We start from the raw sequence: 18,142 nt of genomic DNA on the forward strand, positions 1-18,142 counted from the left end.
GCTCTGGGAGTACCTGGCTGGTTCAGTGGGAAGAGCATGCGACTCTTGCTCTCAGGGTCATGAGTTTGAATCCCACATTGGGGTAGAGATTACTTAAATAAATAAACTTTAAAAAAAATATACAGGTCACATTCACACAGTTTTCTTTTTTCAGAGTTCATAATCTTTTTTTATCATTGGTTCTTAAAATATTTAAATTTGAGGGGTGACTGGGTGGCTCAGTCAGTTAAGCATCTGACTCTGTGCTGACAGCTCAGCCTGGATCTTGCTTCAGATTCTGTTTCTCCCTCTCTCTCTGCCCCTACCCCGCTTGCATTCTGTCTCTCTCTCTCAAAAATAAACATAAAAAAAAAATTTAATGTTTAAATTTATAAAAGTACCATATGTGTTTTAAAAACTCAAAATGGTTTATATGTTTATAAGGCAGAAAAGACATATTGCCTTGACCATAATCCATTGTTCAGTACACGGGTAAGCCCATTTTTCCTCCAAAGTTGAGAAGGTAAATATTTTAGGCTCTGAGGTCCAACAGTCTGTTGAAACTACTCCACTTTGTTCTTGTAGCCCAAAGTAGCCATAGATGATAAGTGAACAGATGGGCAAGACTGTGTAACTATGCTGTTTTGTTTTGAAAAACAGAATTTGGCCTATGAATCCCAGTTTCCCACCCTCTAGTTTAGTGGGTCTTTCATGACCCCTTCTAAACATGTAGTTTAAATATATATGGAATTGTTCACTGTATCTCATGCTACAATCTATTTTCCTTTCACTCAGTGATAAATTGTGAACATATATGTAAATAATATAAATCATCTGGTCTGTCCACTCTATTTTCATTTTACAAGTTATTTAACAATTTGGTCATGAATATTTAAGTTCTTTGCCAATTTTTTTGTTTTTACAGATATTATGCATGTACCTTTTGGAAGTATTTTTATGTTCTTAATTTTTATTTTCAGTTTACAAGTAATGTGATAATAGGGTCTCCTTTGGTTTTGAACTATATTATTCCTTGGCTTTATTTTTGAATGCAGTTTAATATTTATAAGTCACTTTTGTCATGTTTAGTAATATATATTGAGACTGTATTATAGATATATGCAAATCTAGAATTGTTAGACCTTTCTGGTGCTTTTATCATTAGGTACTTTTATATCGCTAATAGTCCTTTTTGTCATAAGATCTACTTTGTGTGATAATATAGCTGATAGTCTTATATTTTCAATATGCTTTCTATTTGCAGATCATGGAATTTTTTAAATACAATCTGAAAATCTTTGTCCTTTAATTGGAACATTTAGTCTATTTACATTTAACATTAACATTTGACATATTTGAGTTTAAATCTATTTTCTGACTATTTGCTTTCTGTTTGTCCTGCCTGTTCTGTTTTTTTTTTTCCTTGCTTTTTTAAATACATGAATTTTTATTGTTCTGTTAGTAATTTACACTTCTTACTATCCTACTCTTTGTAGGGATTACCACATGCATCTCAGCCTGTCACATCTAGTATAAACCAGAGCCTTTCTGTCCCCCTGGAGAATGTGAGGCCAGGACAGCCTCGCCTTCTGTCGCCTCAGCCCAGCACAGTGCCGCTCTTGTGACATTAATTCTAGGTATACATGACGTCCTCAGAAGGCGATGGTGATGATTGTCATGTGGATCAGGCTCTCCCAGCCTTGGCACCATTAACATTTGGGTTGGAGAATTTGTGTTTGTATATTCAGTAGCATCCCTGGCCTCTGCCTAGTAGACACAGCCAGGACCTTCCCTTCGCTCATGACGAGCAGACTTGTTCTCACACTTTATGTCCTGGGGGACAGAGAGAAGCCTCCTGCCCCAGCTGCGAGCTCCTGAGTTAGAGTCACCTAAACTTTTCCCCTTTTCTCTCTGCCCTTCTGTCCCACGGTTTCAGGCTTCTGTCAGGGTTCTGTTCTTTCTGATTGAAGAACACTTTTTAGTAATTCCTTTAATGTAGGACTACTGGTGACCAATTCTTTTTGTGTGTGTATCTGAAAATACTTAGGTTTTATGTCATTTTGAAAGAATGCATTTGCTGGACATGGAATTATAGGTTGACAAGTTTTTGTTCCAGCCTTTTGAAGATCTCATTCCAACATCTTCTTGTTTCCTTAGTTTTAATTGAATATTTATCTGCCCGCTTCATTATTTCTCCTTTTTAAAAAAAAAAAAAAAGGTTTATTTTTGAGAGAAAGAGTATGCCTGCGTGAGCAGGGAAGGGGCACAGAGCAGAGGATCCAGAGCAGGCTCGACACTGTCAGCACAGAGCCCATTGCGGGGCTTAAACTCACAAAGCATCAGATCATGACCTGAGCCAAAGTTGGATGCTTAACTGACTGAGCCATCCAGCCACCTCTATTTCTCTTTTAAATAACTTGTTCTTGTAGCTGCTTTTAAGATTTTCTTTTGGCTTTGGTGTTGAGCTTTTCTGCTGTATTGTACAGAGATAGGACTTTCTTATTTTTATTGCCTTTGAAATTTATAGCCCTTCTTGAATCTATGGCCTGATGTTCATCAAATTTGCAGACTTGTCAACCCTTCTCCCTACCTGGTACTTTCCTGTTTCTGTCCTGTGTGTGTTTAGAGCCACATCCGCAGGCACGATGGCCTCCTCATGGTATCTTCAGTGCATCTGCCCTGTCTTGTCGCCTCCATCCCTGTCTGTCTATGAATCGTCCTGGTTATGCTTTTAACCTGTATCCCAGTTCAGGAATTCTCTCTTCCACTTTAAATACATCCCTTGACTTCCTTGTTTCTGTTCCTGTGGGGCTTTTAGTTTTTTTCAGTTTTCAGTGAGTTCTTCTCATGGTTTCTGATTCCCTACTGAAATTTTCAGTCTTGTCTTTTACTTTTTGAACATGTTAATCACATTCTTCCTCTGTGTCTGAAGACTCCCACTTTTTGAACCCTTAACCTGTCTGTTTCTGCTGTCGGTTACTTCCCTGGGATTGTAGCTGCATTGTGCTATTTCTTTCTATGTCTGATGGCTTTTCATTGAGCACTAGATACTATATAATGAAAAATTAGGAAAATATTTTGAAGCATTGAATGATAAATTCTTATCCCAGAAGGATTTACATCTGATTCAGGCACGAGGGTTCAGTGCACTACCAGTTAGACTGCATGTTCTGAAGCTGAGCCTTGCTATGACTGCTTGTGGATCACACTGGGTCCAAAACCAGAGCTGAGGACCTCACTGGTGTCACCCTCCCTGTCATGCTGCTGCTGGCACAGCCCCATTCCTAGGGCTTTGTTTCTCTCTTGCCTCCTGAGGCTGTTTTATAGCTATACTCCATTCTCGGGGTGCCTAGGTGACTCAGTTGAATAACTGTCCGACTTCGGCTCAGGTCATGATCTTATGGTCCCGTGATTTCAAGCCCTGCGTCGGGCTCTGTGCTGACAGCCCGGAGCCTGGGGCTGCTTCGGATTCTGTGTCTCCCTCTCTCTCTGCCGCTCCCCCACTCGCACTCTGGCTCTCTCTCTTTCTCTCCCTCTCTCTCTCAAAAATAGACATCAAAAATTTTTTAAATACAAAAATTAAGCTACACTTAATTCTCTGCTGCCTCTCTGGACCCTCCTTCTAGACCCCTTCAGAGGAAAAGTTGTTTAAAAGCTTTTTGGTTTCAGTTCTATCCCAAATATTAGTCCTGCTTTTTTCCTCTCTATTCTAATTATTCTCAACAGCTGTTGCTCTGAATTCCTTAGTCTGCCATTATCAAAACCAGGAGTTCCCTCAGATTACTTTTATTTCCTCCTAAAATAATACTCTTTCTCTAAAAGAATATTTTGAGTTTTAAAATTTTTGAAATCTTATGTCAGAAAATATCATTGTGTACTTGGAAATAGAATAATGATTTCAAATTCCTTTTCCTCCAAAACTTTATAGCTGTTGTCCATTCACTTCTTATATCTGGTGTTAATGATGAGAATCTAACCCGAATCTGACTCTCATCTCTTTGTGAGAAATCTTTTTTCTCTCTATGGAATTTTTTTTCATATTTTCAACTCCTCTTTAATATTCAGAAATTTTACTATAATGTGTAGGGTTTTTGCTTTCTTTTTTATCCTTCTTGGGATCCTTTAGTCTAACGCCATCTGTCTTTTCCACACAAGCGCTCCTTTAATGCGTCTCTGACGTCCTCTTCCCATCTGCTCCCCCAGTGCAGCCGCATTCACCTGCTTTTCATCTGCATGAGGCCTGAGAGGAGGGGGTTCTCCTCCCCAGGCCACGCGTGGACCACGCTCCCCACATAGCAGCCGCTGAGGCCTTGACCTCTCTGCCAGCCTCAGCACGCAAACTCACGTTCAGTATGTATGTCCACTAATTACTGCAAGTCTCTTCAGACCCTCTGCTAGACATCACTGAAATGGAGCTACATTAGAACTAGTTTTTGTGATCTGCATTACTTTTAGTAGAACAAACACGAAAAGGTCATGAAAGGAGCAAATCCCTTCGCCGATGAGCAGTTGACACTGGAGGAGGCCTTTCAGAGAGAAGGCAGCAGGGGAGGTGGTGTGGTGGGCTGGGCGGGGAACTAGGGGGTGGGCTTCAGGAGGGCAGGGACGTGGCTCCCGTAGAGAGCGTGGCCACTGCACTTGGTGTGCGAGTTCTTGGACGTTGTCCTGCATTAACAGTCATCGGTCTAGACTCCCCGTCTTGAACCTGGTGCGAGTTGAGCCTGGCCCTGGGCGGGGAGGCTCCAGGGAGGGACTCCCAGGAGGGTCTCCAGCACCCATGGCCCCTTGGCCTCCCAGAAGCACTCACTTGGCAAGGTCTTCTCTGGGCTTGCCACCCCCAGGACCCCCATCTGGACATACCTCCCTTATTCCTTCTCCTTCCTCCCAGAATTAGCTTACTTTTATCCAGAAATCTAAGTATGCACGTACAGAAATAAATTTTCAGAGCTACCTTAATTTTAACAAAATCAAGATCTAAATAGTCTCATTAAAATTTTAAATAATTTTTATGAAATGGTCTCTCAGTGCTAGTTTTATAATTGATGCCAGGGTACCTGGGTGGCTCAGTCAGTAAAGTGTCCCACTTTCAGTTCAGGCCAGGATCTCACAGTTTGTGGGTTTGAGCCCCACGTTGGGCTCAGTGCTGACAGCTCAGAGCCTGGAGCCTGCTTCAGATTCTGTGTGTGTGTGTGTGTGTGTGTGTGTCTCTCTCTCTCTCTCTCTCTCTCTCTCTCTCTCTCTCTGCCCCTCCACCGCTCATACTCTGTTTCTCAAAATAAATAAAATTTTTTTTTTTAATTTATAATTGATGCCTAGGCCTTTGTTTTTTTCAGTGATTTATAAAATTTTGCATTGCGTTTAATATTTTAACAAGCAACTTTGCAACTCTGTAAATATGTTTCTAGAGTTAAAATTTTATGGTATGCTAAATCACATTACTTATTATTTTGATCAAGTAAATTTTTCTTTCCAACCCTTCCTGTTTTATCCCAACATTAAATACTGTCTGTAAATCTTGGCTAACTTATTGTTTTTCTCCGTTTAAAATTTTTCATCCACTGTCTTAAGTTTTTAAGATAACAAATTGAGAATTTTAAACTTCTCTACAAAGCCATGTAATGTCTGTTGTCCCTTTTAATATCACTCAACAGGCTTAAAATGAAAAACATTTTTAATTAATACTTTATGTTCTTTTAAGTTTCAAAAATTGAGAATGTAATTTGCAAACCAGTTTATACTGCTATTGAGCATGTACTTCTATTTAAACTTATGAAAGTATCTTTAATACTAATTCCGTAAAGTTCAAAATACTTAGGAAGTATTCATCCTGGAAAAAAAAAACAAGCAAGCAGCATAATGCACACTTTAAACTTCTAAAATCTATTAGTAAGAGCTAATTTTCTTAAGTGTTAAACACATTTGCAACATAAAACACCCAAATATTAAGACCATTCCACATGCCTTAGTAGAAACTTAAAATTTTAAGCTTTTACCTGAAATTCTAAACTAAGTAGGCTCTGGTTGGTGTCATTAAAGTCTCCGGCTGAAAATGAAACAAAACCAGAGCTTTCTTTAAAACAAGGAGAGGAATGTTGAGAAATGCTAGCTGACTTCTTAGTAAAATCTAAAATCACTGCTTCCCTTGGGAGTAAATGCCTTTCAGAGCTTTGTGCAGAGCAGCCAAGAGAGTAACCAGGGAAGACGGTTACCAAGGGAAATATTTGTTCTCAATCACAGCAGAGGCAGAAAGCAGAGGCAGGGGGAGGAGAGCTGGAAGTGCAGTGGCGGCTCTTTAAGAAATGTGAGGTGTCCCTCTAAGTTCCCAGCAGCCTCCATGGCACCCCTTGAGCTTTACCAGACTACAGAGACGCCATTGTTGCCACGTAGAGGATGGTTCATTCCTGGGATGCCTTTAGTGGGGTTAACGAGCTGTCCCCTCTGCCTGCTCCCCCAGTCTGCAGGCAGCGATGTTAACAAAGCAAAGAGCTGTTACATATTAATGTCACTGAAATTATGTAACTTCCAGACTTGAAGCAATAAGGAGAAAATGTGCAGAGAAGCTTTGAGCCTTCTGATTATGGTTGCTCTGGCGAATTGGGTTGTCTACTTTGGCCTCCGTTTTTTTTTATGTAGAAATGAGCAGGTCACAGAGTGGTCAGGGTTCCAGGCTCACACTGCTGCTTATGGACACCTTGGATGAGTTACTGTTGTTTCTGATTAAAGTTTATCCTTCTGTACAACTGGGATGATAATACCTACCCTGCAAATACAGTGAATAGCCTATGTGAGGTACCCGTCACAGACTAGGTAATTAAATAATGACCCTTTTTAAATTCTTACTCTCCTACTTCAGGTGCCCAAATTTTCTGACAGAGAAGAGCTGTATTTTTGTTTTTCCAAAATCTTAAAATGACTTGGATAGGTCAGATCAAGATAATTGGCTAAGCACATGGGCCACCCAAATTCCAAAAAGTAAACTATATATATGCAAAATAATTAGTACTATTAGAAGAAAGAAATGTTGAGAAATTCCTGAAAGACTAAAGGCATAGAGATTCTGACAGATAATACCACAGCCCAAAACGTATGGGAGAGGATAGCTCTGTGGGTGTTTCCCACAGGTTTAGAAATTTCAAACGCTGGGAATGGTGAGGTTTGTTGGAGATTGCACTTAAGAGTAGCAGGTCAGGTAACCTGACGCTCCTAATGTCTCCATCATTTGTTCTGAATATTAGGCGTCTGCCCCTAAGCTGAAGCTGTGTTCTCATCCACTGCTTGGCTGGCTGGTGGAACAGGGAACCCTGATGTTCAGAATCCATGCTCACCACCAGCACAACCCAGTATAAGCACAAAATTGACCATCATCACTGATATGTTTTGGTCAGTGTTTTAACCCAGTACTCTTAGTCTTGAGCAGATCGATCAGGATTACCGAACTTTTGGGAAGATTCTACTATTAGAGATAGGACCCTCACCTTCCCTCCCCAAAATATTTACACGCAATCAGAAAAGAAAAGGGCTTTGGAGATTAAACAACAGTGGGATGCCATTACACACTTATTAGAATAGCAAAAATCCAAAACACTGACAACACCATGTGCGAGCAAGGGTGTGGCGCAACAGGTACTCTCATTCCTTGCCGGGAGGAAGAAAATGATGCGGCCATGTGGGAAGACCGTGTGAAACGAAACACATCCTTAATCTGTGGTCCAGCAATCCTGCTCCTTGGTATTTACCCAGATGGTTGAAAACCTATGTCCACACAAGTGTTTACAGCAGCTTTATTCATAAGGCCAAAACTTGGAAGCAACCAAGATGCCCTTCAATAGGTGAATGAGTAAATTAACTGTGGTCCCTCCAGACAATGGGATATTTTTCAATGCTAAAAGGAAATACCCTGCCAAACCATGAAAAAACATGAAGGAACCTTAAATGTACATTACTAGTGAAAGAAGTCAGTCTGAAAGGCCGTGTACTGTACGATTCAATCAGTGGTTGCCGGGGGTTAGGGCGGAGGGAGGGATGAGTAGAGCACGGAGGATTGTGAAGTCAGGGAAACTACCCTGTATCATCATAATGGTGGATACATGTCTATACATTTGTCCAGACCCATCAAATGTATACCAACAGGAATGAACCCCGGTGTTACCCATGGGCTTGGGCAATCAGTATGTGTCAGTACAGGCTTATCAGTAGTAACAAACACACCACTCTAGTGGGGGATGTTGGTAATAGGTGAGGTCACATATGAAGGGTGAATTGGGAATGTATGGAAAACCTCTGTGTACCTCCCTTTCTGTTTTGCTGTGAATCTGAAGCTTCTCTTTGAAAAAAAAAAAAAAGTGGCCTGATTTGTTGAAGTACACTGGGGAGGGAAAAATGTTGAACGCAGTCTTCGACAGTGTTTACAACAAACAGAACCTTGACATTCTGTAGCTGTTTGTGGTCCCAGCATCATTTGACTCCTTGGGATTCATTATAGAAACACATATTTAGCTGCACATTTGTATATCCAGGAAAGTACTTGGAAACATTGTAACATAAAAGAGAAGGAATTAACCCACTTGTATATTACAGAGACCAGTAGACTGCCTGCCCTAAGCTATGCAGAGAGACAAGTAACTGATACACAGGTTAGCAAAGTCATCCACAATGTACCAAGAGGAAAAAAGAAATGTCAAAATAGTCCATGTGCTATATTATCTTACTTTCTTCTAATGTATACAGTGTCGCACCTTTCTGTAGAACAAACAGTAAGGAATAAACAAGGCATAAATAACAGATTGTTGATAATGGTTATCTGAGTGATGAAATTGTGCAGGTGTTTTACTATGTAATCTGTGTTTTTTAACACATTTAGCTTTTTATAACCAGATCAGGAAAAAAATAACTTTTAAAAAGAATTTAAACAATCAGAAGTAACAAAGTAGCAGTGTAGAGGAAAAACAGTAGTTACTGATGTCAAGTCTGACCGTATCACAGAGACCAGGACTCTGGTTTCTTGGTTTCCTGCTCTGACATTTTGTTGCTTCATGGACTGCTACGTGAATCCTTCTGCAGAAACTATTTTAACCACATAGTACATGGAAAATCCTGGTATTCGAGGTCTCCTCCCCTATATTATTGCAGCAGTAACTGTGTCCTGAAACTTGGCCCTTGTAGCTGCTCAGCAGCTTGGTGTCGGTCACTATGCAGGTGTGAGCAGGTCCCTGGCGCCCAGGCCAAAGCATGGCCAGCGTGGACTCAGCCTCCAGAACACATGTTTGAGTAAGGTCATCTTTTCAGTGTTTTTGCCCCTGGGGTGTGGAGTACCAATGCGTTAGTTTTTCTTATACGGGTGTGGTTGCTTTCCATACAACAACTTCGCTGATGAAGCTACATGTCGGAAGGCTTAGGGAGGCCCTTCTCAGAAATGGGTGTTGCCTCCTCCAGCCTTTCTGTCTCCGTCCCTGTCCCTCAAGTGTCGTCAGCCACAGCACACTGCGGTGTGACCGTTGTCCCACCTGCTGTTACCGACTCACCCCTCAGAGGGGTACATTTACGTGCAGTGCTGATGTGGGAATGTGCTGTGATGTGGTCAACAGATGCCTGGATTGTTTCCCCTTGGAGTTTTGGTGCATGTTTCTACAAAGATCCTGTGATGTTGTGTGTACTCCCACCATAAACAGAATGCCTATTTCTCTGCCACTTTATTTTTTAAATGATTTTCATATTCTGGAATAGGTAATGCAAATATATACAAATAGCATAAATTTTTGAATTACAGCTAAAAATCAGTTCTCTGTATCAAATATTGGCAGGTCAGGTGATTCTCCTAACCTTACCATCAAAGTCTGAAAAAGTTTGATCACTATAAAAGCATTTTGAAATCACCGTTGTAGGGGTTTTTTTTTTTTTTAATGTTTTTCTATTTATTTTTGAGAGAGAGCATGGGCATACACACACACACAGAAGCAGGGGAGGAGCAGAGAGAAGGGTCAGAGGACCTGAAGCAGGCTCCAAGTTGCATGCTGTCAGCACAGAGTCCAATGCAGGGCTCAAATTCATGAACCACAAGATATGACCTGAGCTGAGGCTGGACACTCAACTGACTGAGCCACTCAAGTGCCCCCACCAATGAAGTTTAAAAAAAAAAGAAGAAGAGGAAGAAGAGACCCTGGGTGCAGCAGACCCAGAGGCCCTGGGTAGCTTCCTGCCCTCGGGGAGTCTGCCAGAAATGTCAAGAAGCAAAACTATCAGTGAAATAGAAAGCACTCATACTGCAGACAAGGTCTACAATGCCAAAAGCTGGTTTTTTAAAAACAAACCTAATAAAATCGGTAGCAAGGCAGATTCAGGAACAAAGAGGGAGAGTGTAACTTCAGTGTGAGGGCTTGAAAATGCTGTCCCTGTAGATTCAGAGAGCCGTTAAAAGAACTTAAGAGGAGGGTCGCCTGGGGCCTCAGTTGGTTGAGCATCCAACTCTTGATCTTGGCTCAGGTCATGATCCCAGAGTTGTGGGTTCCAGTCCCGAGTCAGACTCCACACTGAGCATGGAGCCTGCTTGGGATGCTTGCTCGCTCTCTCTCTCTCTCTCTCTCTCTCTCTCAAAATATATAAATAAATAAATAAGAACATAAGAGGATATTATCAACATTAGGCCAGCAATTTTAGATGATATAACAATACCTAAAAATATACAATTTAATGAAACTGTCATCAGAAGAAATAAAATCTGAATTGTCTGTAACTATTAAGGGAGTAAATTCATAGTTTCAAACCTTCCCACAAAAAATACCACAAGCCTATATTATTCATCAACAAATTTTATTGAACAATATTTTTTAAATTTAATTTAATTTTATTTTTTACAAATAGTTTATTGTCAAGTTGGTTTCCGTATAACACCCAGTGCTCATCCCCACAAGTGCCCCTCTCCGTGCCCATCCACCCTCCCCCCCACATCCATCAGTCCTCAGTTTTTGTCAGCATTCAAGAGTCTCTCACGGTTTGCCTCTCTCCCTTANCTCTTTGCCAATTCTGATGCCTTTGATTTCCTTTTGGTGTCTGATGGCTGATGCTAGGACTTCCAGCACTATGTTAAACAACAGTGGTGAGAGTGGACATCCCTGTCGTTGAACAATATTTTTTAAAAAATTTTAATGTTTATTTTTGAGAGAGAGACAGTGAGAGCAGGGGAGAGGCAGAGAGAGAGGGAGATACGGAATCTAAAGCAGGCTCCAGGCTCTGCGCTGTCAGCACAGAGCCCAACGAGGGGCTCGAACTCATGGGACCATGAGATCATGACCTGAGCTGAAGTCAGATGTTTAAGTGAGCCACCCAGGAGCCCCTCAACAGTGCTTTAAGGCATAACCATACAACAACCTGACAAGGGTAATATATGAAAGGAAAGTTATAGATCAGTCTCACTACTGAACATAGATTCACAAAAGTAAAATATTAACAAACTGAATCCAGCAATATATAAATAGGATAATATAGGGGCGCCTGGGGGGCTCAGTTAAGCGTCCGATTTCAGCTCAGGTCATGGTCTCACTGTTCGTGGGTTCGAGCCCCATGTCGGGCTCTGTGCTGACAGCCCAGAGCCTGGAGCCTGCTTCAGATTCTGTGTCTCCCTCTCTCTTTGACCCTCCCCTGCTCACCCTGTGTGTGTGTGTGTGTGTCTCTCTCTCAGAAACAAATAAAACATTTAAAAAATTTTTTAAATAGGATAATATATCATGACTACATTGGGCTTATTCAAAAATACCTGGTTGATTTAAGGATAAAACCCAAACAGACAAAAAACAAACAATATAACAACTACTACAAAAGTCCATTATGTGATCATATTTATGTGTTTTTTTGGGTTTGTTTTTTGGTTTTTTTTGAGAGAGAGAGAGAGAGAGAGAGAGAGAATGTGCCGGCATGTGCACACAAAGGGATGGGGCAGAAGGAGAGGGAGAGAAAATCTCAGGCTCTAAACCCCGCAGAGAGCCCGGTGCGGGGCTCCATCTCAGGACCTGAGCTGAAATCCAGAATCAGAAACTTTACTGACTGAGCCACCCAGGTGCCCCGTCACGTTAATGTTTTAAGGAGAATGAAAGAAGGCTTTTGCATACTAGAAATGGAAGATATTCCTTAGTCTGACTAAGTCTCTACAAAATAACTCCCACTCCTAGCTGTGTACCCAAGAGAAGTAGGAATATATCCACATGAAAACTTATACTTGAATTTTGAATTTCATTACTACACTGTTCATGTAGCAGGATTCTCGCTCAGAGAGTCGTGACACCGAGACTTTTCTTTCCAGGAAGCAACTTTATTTTGCCGGCACCGCTCAGTTGGGTTCATACCCAAAAGAACTGAGCGGCCCACCTCATATGGCATAGGTTTTTTTATGCATTTTCTATTTCTTTGTCTCCCATATATGGTAATACACATAAACATGCAGTCTGATTAAGTTGTTTCAGTTTACAGGAACATGGGGGACGTAGGCAGCTGGACTCATATCTAGGTGACCTTGAAGTCTTCTCTTCTCTCTTCTTCAATTTTTTTCTTTCTCCTTAGGGAGGGGTTCCTACCACATTCATAACCACCAACATGTGGAAACAACCCAAATGTCCATCAGCTGATAAATGTTCATCCACCCAGTAGACTATTACTCAGCAGTAAAAAGGAATTGATACCTGCTACAACATGGAGGAACCAAAAACATGCTGCTTCATGCAAAAGACACTTGTGAGAGGACACATAGTGTATGATTCCATTTACGTGAAATGTCCAGGACAGGCCCATCCATGGAGGGAAGGGAGTGGGTGAGATTGTCGCAGGGGACAGAGTGTGTTTATGGGGTGAACACGATGTGTCAGAAGTAGGCAGTTAGGATGGCTCCCCACTAGGCATGTACTAAAAACCACTGAATTGTATACTTTAAAAGGGTGAATTCTATGGTACGTAAATTATGTCTCCACAAAGTTGTTATTTAAAAAATACTCAGTGGTGAAATACTGAAAGTTTCCCCTTTCTGCAAAGAACTGAGGGAGGCCCACTGAAGATGGCAGCCAGTGCCGTAAAACAAGAAAAATAAGGAAAAAGGAGATGTAACCAAAAAAACTAGACAATGGAAGGAAAAATTACCAGTCTCAGATGATATGCTTCTCTATATGAAAATAAAACATAACTTTTAGATAAATAATTAAATCATATCAGTGTTTTGCAGGGGCACAATGTATAAAAATTGTTTCTTCCTACAGTTAGAGGTCAAGAGAAAGGGAAAGATGTGTTTTAAATATCAAATATATTCAAGAACGTTACAAGTGTTTAGGATAAGTCAAAGCAATGATGAACAAGATCTTTTCAGAGAAAATGTTGGAAGATATTACAGATAATAGTTTGGGGAGGGAAGGTACCACCCTCAGGGATAGAACATTCTGGATCAGGAAGATACTATTTCTACGTAAACTGATTGGAGGTGATACCATTAATCAATATCCTAACAGTTTACCCCTCCTTTTTTTTTTTTTTTTTTTTTTTTTTTTTTTTGGTGTGTGTATGGGACTTGACAAATTCTAAAATGTATATGGAAATACAGGGACCCAGGAAAAGCCAGGCCATTCTGGAAGTGGAATAGGCAGAAGGCTCTCGGTGCCACATATCAGCTCCTTGACAAGGGAGAGAAGTGGCCCTACCAGCATGGCTGTTGACAGGGACTGAGACACTGCAGACAGGAAACCACATTGTCCTGTTGTGCTGCAGAGACCAGAGCCAGGATCAGTAGACAAATACGGACAGGCTGGCTTGGGCTTAGTGGAGTAGAGAGACAGACCTCATAACCAGGCCTATTGCCTGAGCTGCTTGGCAAGGTTAGGAGTCCACACAACTGGAAAGTCCTTCTGGTAGGAATGCTGTACAGGGGCCTCTGAGACGCTGATGAGGTTCCATGATCTTTGGGGTGGTGTGTCGCGCCACGGGCCCTGGGATAGTGCTCAGGTGCGAGCCTAGTGGAATGGCCCACTGGGACCACAGGAGCTCTGTCGGCCCTGCTGCCCACTAGGTCTGAGCCTCCCCGAGAGGTCCCAGGCCCCCGGGACAGCCTGAGTCTCCATGCTGAATGTGTCAGGTTGGAACACAATGGACGCCTTCCCCTGTGTTACATCTGGGTGTGGAGACAAACTCCAGCAAATATCGGTCCACTCGAGGATGCTGGGGGCTGTAATCTGATGAAGTCTAGTTCCTTGTTTTGAGAATTGAGCAATGTGTCAGGCATGAGGCTCCCTCTTCTGCTGTAGGAACCTCCAATCTGGGAGACTGGAAAGGATGAAGGGATTGAGACACAGTTTCAGTTGAAGGTTCACATGTGATGTTCCAGATGTGCAAAGTTACAAATCAAGATTGTATGCAGCCCAGTTATGTGGGACTCCATTCTCCTCCCCTCGCAGGTATCCTTTGTAATGGCCCAGAAAGCTGGGCTCAGAGTTAGGATCCTGAACTCAGAATTCACCACCGCAGGGCAGTAAGATGGTGGCTCAGGAAGGAGTGGATGCTGGTCCCACATCTCCCACCCTGTGTTGTGTGCTGTGGCCTCCTCACGGGAACACCTAGCCTGTACAGCCTAACCCTTTGGGCTAGGGTTGTTCACACAGCGTTGCAGTGCGTTCTGGGGTGAGCAGGCCATGGAAGGGGCTTAGGTGGACCCTGGAAACAAAGCCATTTGGCCAGGAGCTCTGGGTGTCTGAGCCCCAAACATGATCTCGAGGAGGAGGCACCTTGCCTGGTGAGGAGGGCATGACCAGAGGAGGACTCAGTTCAGAGACCTCGAGAGACCCCCTCATGCCCAGTGTAAGTTTGGGACTAAGACAGGAAGCCGATCGTGAGTGGAAACCATAGTTTTTAAGGAAGAAAATATTCTAGGTAGAATCTGTAGGAATATTGTAAGAACTTGGTGTGGTGGTTCCATTGTGATGCAGTTCCCCAAAATGATGTCTTCTGTGATGCCATATGTTTGTTTGTTTTTAATGTATGTTTATTTTTTTTTTAATGTTTTATTTATTTCTAGGAGAGAGAGAGAGAGAGAGAGACAGCGTGAGCAGGAGAGGGTCAGAGAGAGAGGGAGTCACAGACTGAAACAGCCTCCAGGCTCTGAGCTGGCAGTCAGCACAGAGCCCGACGCGGGGCTCGAACCCACGAACCGCGAGATCATGACCTAAGCGAAAGTCGGACGCTTAACCGACTAAGCCACCCAGGCGCCCCAATGTATGTTTATTTTGAAAGAGCATGTGTGAGCAGGGGAGAGGCAGAGAGAGACAGAGAGAAAGAGAGAATCCCAAGCAGGCTCTGAGCTGTCAGCACAGAACTGGATGCAGAGGCTCAGTCCTGCAACCCTGGGATCATGACTTGAGCTAAAACCAAGAGTCGGATGGCTACCTAGGTGGCCCGAGATGTCATAGGTTTCTAAATGTACATTGCTCTTGAGATCAGGGTAGTGCTACTGAGAGTGTGACTCACACCAGGGACACTGTTCCGAAGCAACAGGGTTTAGGGGACACAGAAAGCATGGCAGACAGACAGGGGAGAAGCAAGTGGAGCAGGGCGTCTTCGTGGACTCGACTGGGCCAGTCTGCTCTCGCTGTGAACCCACAACTACCCACGGCCATCTTTTTGGACTCGGGGCCTGAATTTGAGTGACTCAGCCATCTTGAGAGCATGTTGGACGTAGCAGGGACTGCATCTCGGTGTGATCATGGTGGAGCCCGACGCACAGTGCCCTTGAACAGGAGCGTGGCCATTTGCTCTTTGCCCGCTGATATATGCAAGCTTCTGTCCGCCAGAAAGAACATTCTGTGTCCTGTCTGGCTGTCCTCAAACTGCCATCTGTGCCTTCATCCCACTTTTTCCCCAAGCTCTGGGAAAGCACAGGAAAAGCCTCCCCTGCTGGCCTCCTGCTTGTCCCACAAGCTGCCGCAGCTCTGTGGCTCCCGTGGAAGGGCCCTTCCTAACGTGCCAGCGGCCCCACAGCCGCCCGATCAGCCTTCTCCCGACTCTTCGTTTTCTTACTGATTGTCTGATCCTTGGAAGTCAGTCCACCCTTCCCTCTGTGTTTCTGCTTTTCTTTCTCATCATCTTTTCCTGGGCCCTGTCGACCCATCCTGCTCTCCCCCATGATCTTGTCCCTTCATTGAGCAGACAGGACCCTGCACGAACCACGTTGTTCTGACACATACCCGTGAGCCACATATCTGTCCTATGCTGTCAACTGTTTCCTGAGCTTTCTCTTCAAATTGCCAGCTTGCCCTTGGTCAGCTTGGTGTGGGCCTCTCCCAGCACCGCGCCAGCACATTTGGCAGAAGAGCATGCCCTCTCTACCCGCAAACCTTGAGGTTCCTCCTATGTTCTTACCGTAGACTGTTCACAGTAGTGCACAGACACGAAGCACTGGTCGTAGTGGTTGGAGGAATTTTCAAACGTAGTTTGGTATCTGCTTTTCCCAGCTGTTCATTAAATTTTAGGCTTATTTGGAGATGTGCGTTTGTATCCTGGCCCCAAACCCAGTATGTTGCTTTGCTTATGTCTAAACCAGCCCATTTTAACATTTGCGATATTCTGACCAGAGTTCAAGGGAAAGGTTACAGAAGAAATTTTATACCAAAGAAAACCCACATTTAGTATTTACAGTTAATTTCTATTCCTAAAAACTACAGTGAAGTAATTATTTGCCACAGAGTGTACATTCAGTGCTGAAGGGGAAGTGCGTGTCATTCAGTACCTACATAGTCTTGGCGAGACATTTCCGGTGTGAGTGCTGGCAGAAGAGGTCCTGTCCCTGCATGCTCTGTGTGCGACGGGACCGGCGGGGAGCAAGGGGACCAGCATGCAGAGGTCCCACTCTGTCCCCGGTTTCTCTCTGGGCGTGCTCCATGCGTGGTCTCGAGGCATGCATTCTGTCCCCAGCTCCACGAAGGAGGAAGGCCAGAAAGCCGCGGCGTTGCCAACGTGAGGAGAGGAAACTAGCACTTCGTGGGGTTCACTGGTCGGCCTGACTTGCTGAGAAATGGGGAAGGGGACAGTTGCTCCACCAGTGTCAGGCTGGAGCCCCTGGTCTGCACGCCCCCCCGCCCCACAGACACATCAGTAGGAGCAGCTCTCCTGTCTGCTGTGGCTCCACCCGCCCATGAAGCCACGGGAGGCAGATGCCTGGAGACGAGAACCAGAGAGCGCCAGTGCCTGGAGAGCAGATGGGGCAACAGTGGCCACAGATGTCGGGGTCCAGCTCATCTGGGGAGCTGCCCCCAGCGAGGCTTGGTGAGCCCCACCCTCCTTGGTGACAGGTTCTCGTCTCGCCGCTGTCCGCACCTCACGTGTTTCTCTCTCATGCTCTGGATGTGGCATTCCTGCCCCAGCCTCCAGAACTGGCCCTTCCTGTAATTTTCTCCTGCAGACCCTGAAACCCATGCTTAGCGTGAGGTTTGTGAGGAGATCACACATATGGCAGCTTTAACATTTGCTGGGACTGGGGATTCTTTTCCACTGATACACTGTCTGAGGGAGATGGCTTCGGACCAGAGCAACCACAGTGTTTACAAAGATATTTAGTAAAAATGAAGACTTTGGCAACCAGTGCAACCCATCATTCATGGGGGATAAAGTGAAGCCTGCTTGAGGTTTAATAAATCAGAACATAGTGTGTTTGTCCACGGCCTCAGTTTTTCCTCATTACTGGGGGGTGATGTCATCTGTTCCTTTCCACTTGAATCTTTGAGTGTCCGGCAGTAGGAAAAAATCCATGTTAACCTCATTTATTATGCTGTATTTCCATTCTTAAAGAGAAAGCCTAATTTTAATTTTGCCAGATACATGAATACAGTCTTCAGACTGTTTTCAAGGATTTATGTAGTTTTTATAAGATGCGTGTTCTGGACATTACTGGCTTTTTTGTACATGTGCGAGGATATTGCTTTTGAATTAAGCTCTTTTTTTTTTTTAAGAATTTGTTCTTCTAAGCGTCAATGTATTTTTTTTTTTTTAATATTTATTCTTGAGAGAGAGAGACAGAGCATGAGTGGAGGAGGAGCAGTTGGAGAAGAAGACATAGAATCTGAAGCAGGCCCTTAAGTTCTTTTCTTATTTTGCCCAAATGAAACTCTGATTTTAAAAAGAACAAAACTGAGGCACCTAGGTGGCTCAT

General features: G+C 43.4%; 2 protein-coding genes and 1 long non-coding RNA gene across 4 annotated transcripts in view; 2 read left to right on the top strand and 1 right to left on the bottom strand.

Moving 5' to 3' along the window:
- The window catches only part of ECM2 (extracellular matrix protein 2), a 35,506-nt gene extending 29,492 nt beyond the window's left edge, over nucleotides 1-6,014 (bottom strand). The window contains exon 1 of the mRNA XM_077773961.1: nucleotides 5,973-6,014. The gene's annotated coding sequence lies outside the window, so the exon portion shown is untranslated. The remainder of the gene's footprint in view (nucleotides 1-5,972) is intronic.
- The window catches only part of CENPP (centromere protein P), a 222,571-nt gene that overhangs the window by 174,707 nt on the left and 29,722 nt on the right, over nucleotides 1-18,142 (top strand). The gene's annotated exons all lie outside the window — the stretch shown is intronic.
- LOC144239794 (uncharacterized) overlaps nucleotides 1-18,142 on the top strand; it is a 62,437-nt gene that overhangs the window by 40,024 nt on the left and 4,271 nt on the right. The gene's annotated exons all lie outside the window — the stretch shown is intronic.

Source organism: Crocuta crocuta, unplaced genomic scaffold, assembly GCF_008692635.1.
Source record: "Crocuta crocuta isolate KB4526 unplaced genomic scaffold, BGI_CrCroc_1.0 scaffold866, whole genome shotgun sequence".
Taxonomy (NCBI): domain Eukaryota; kingdom Metazoa; phylum Chordata; class Mammalia; order Carnivora; family Hyaenidae; genus Crocuta; species Crocuta crocuta.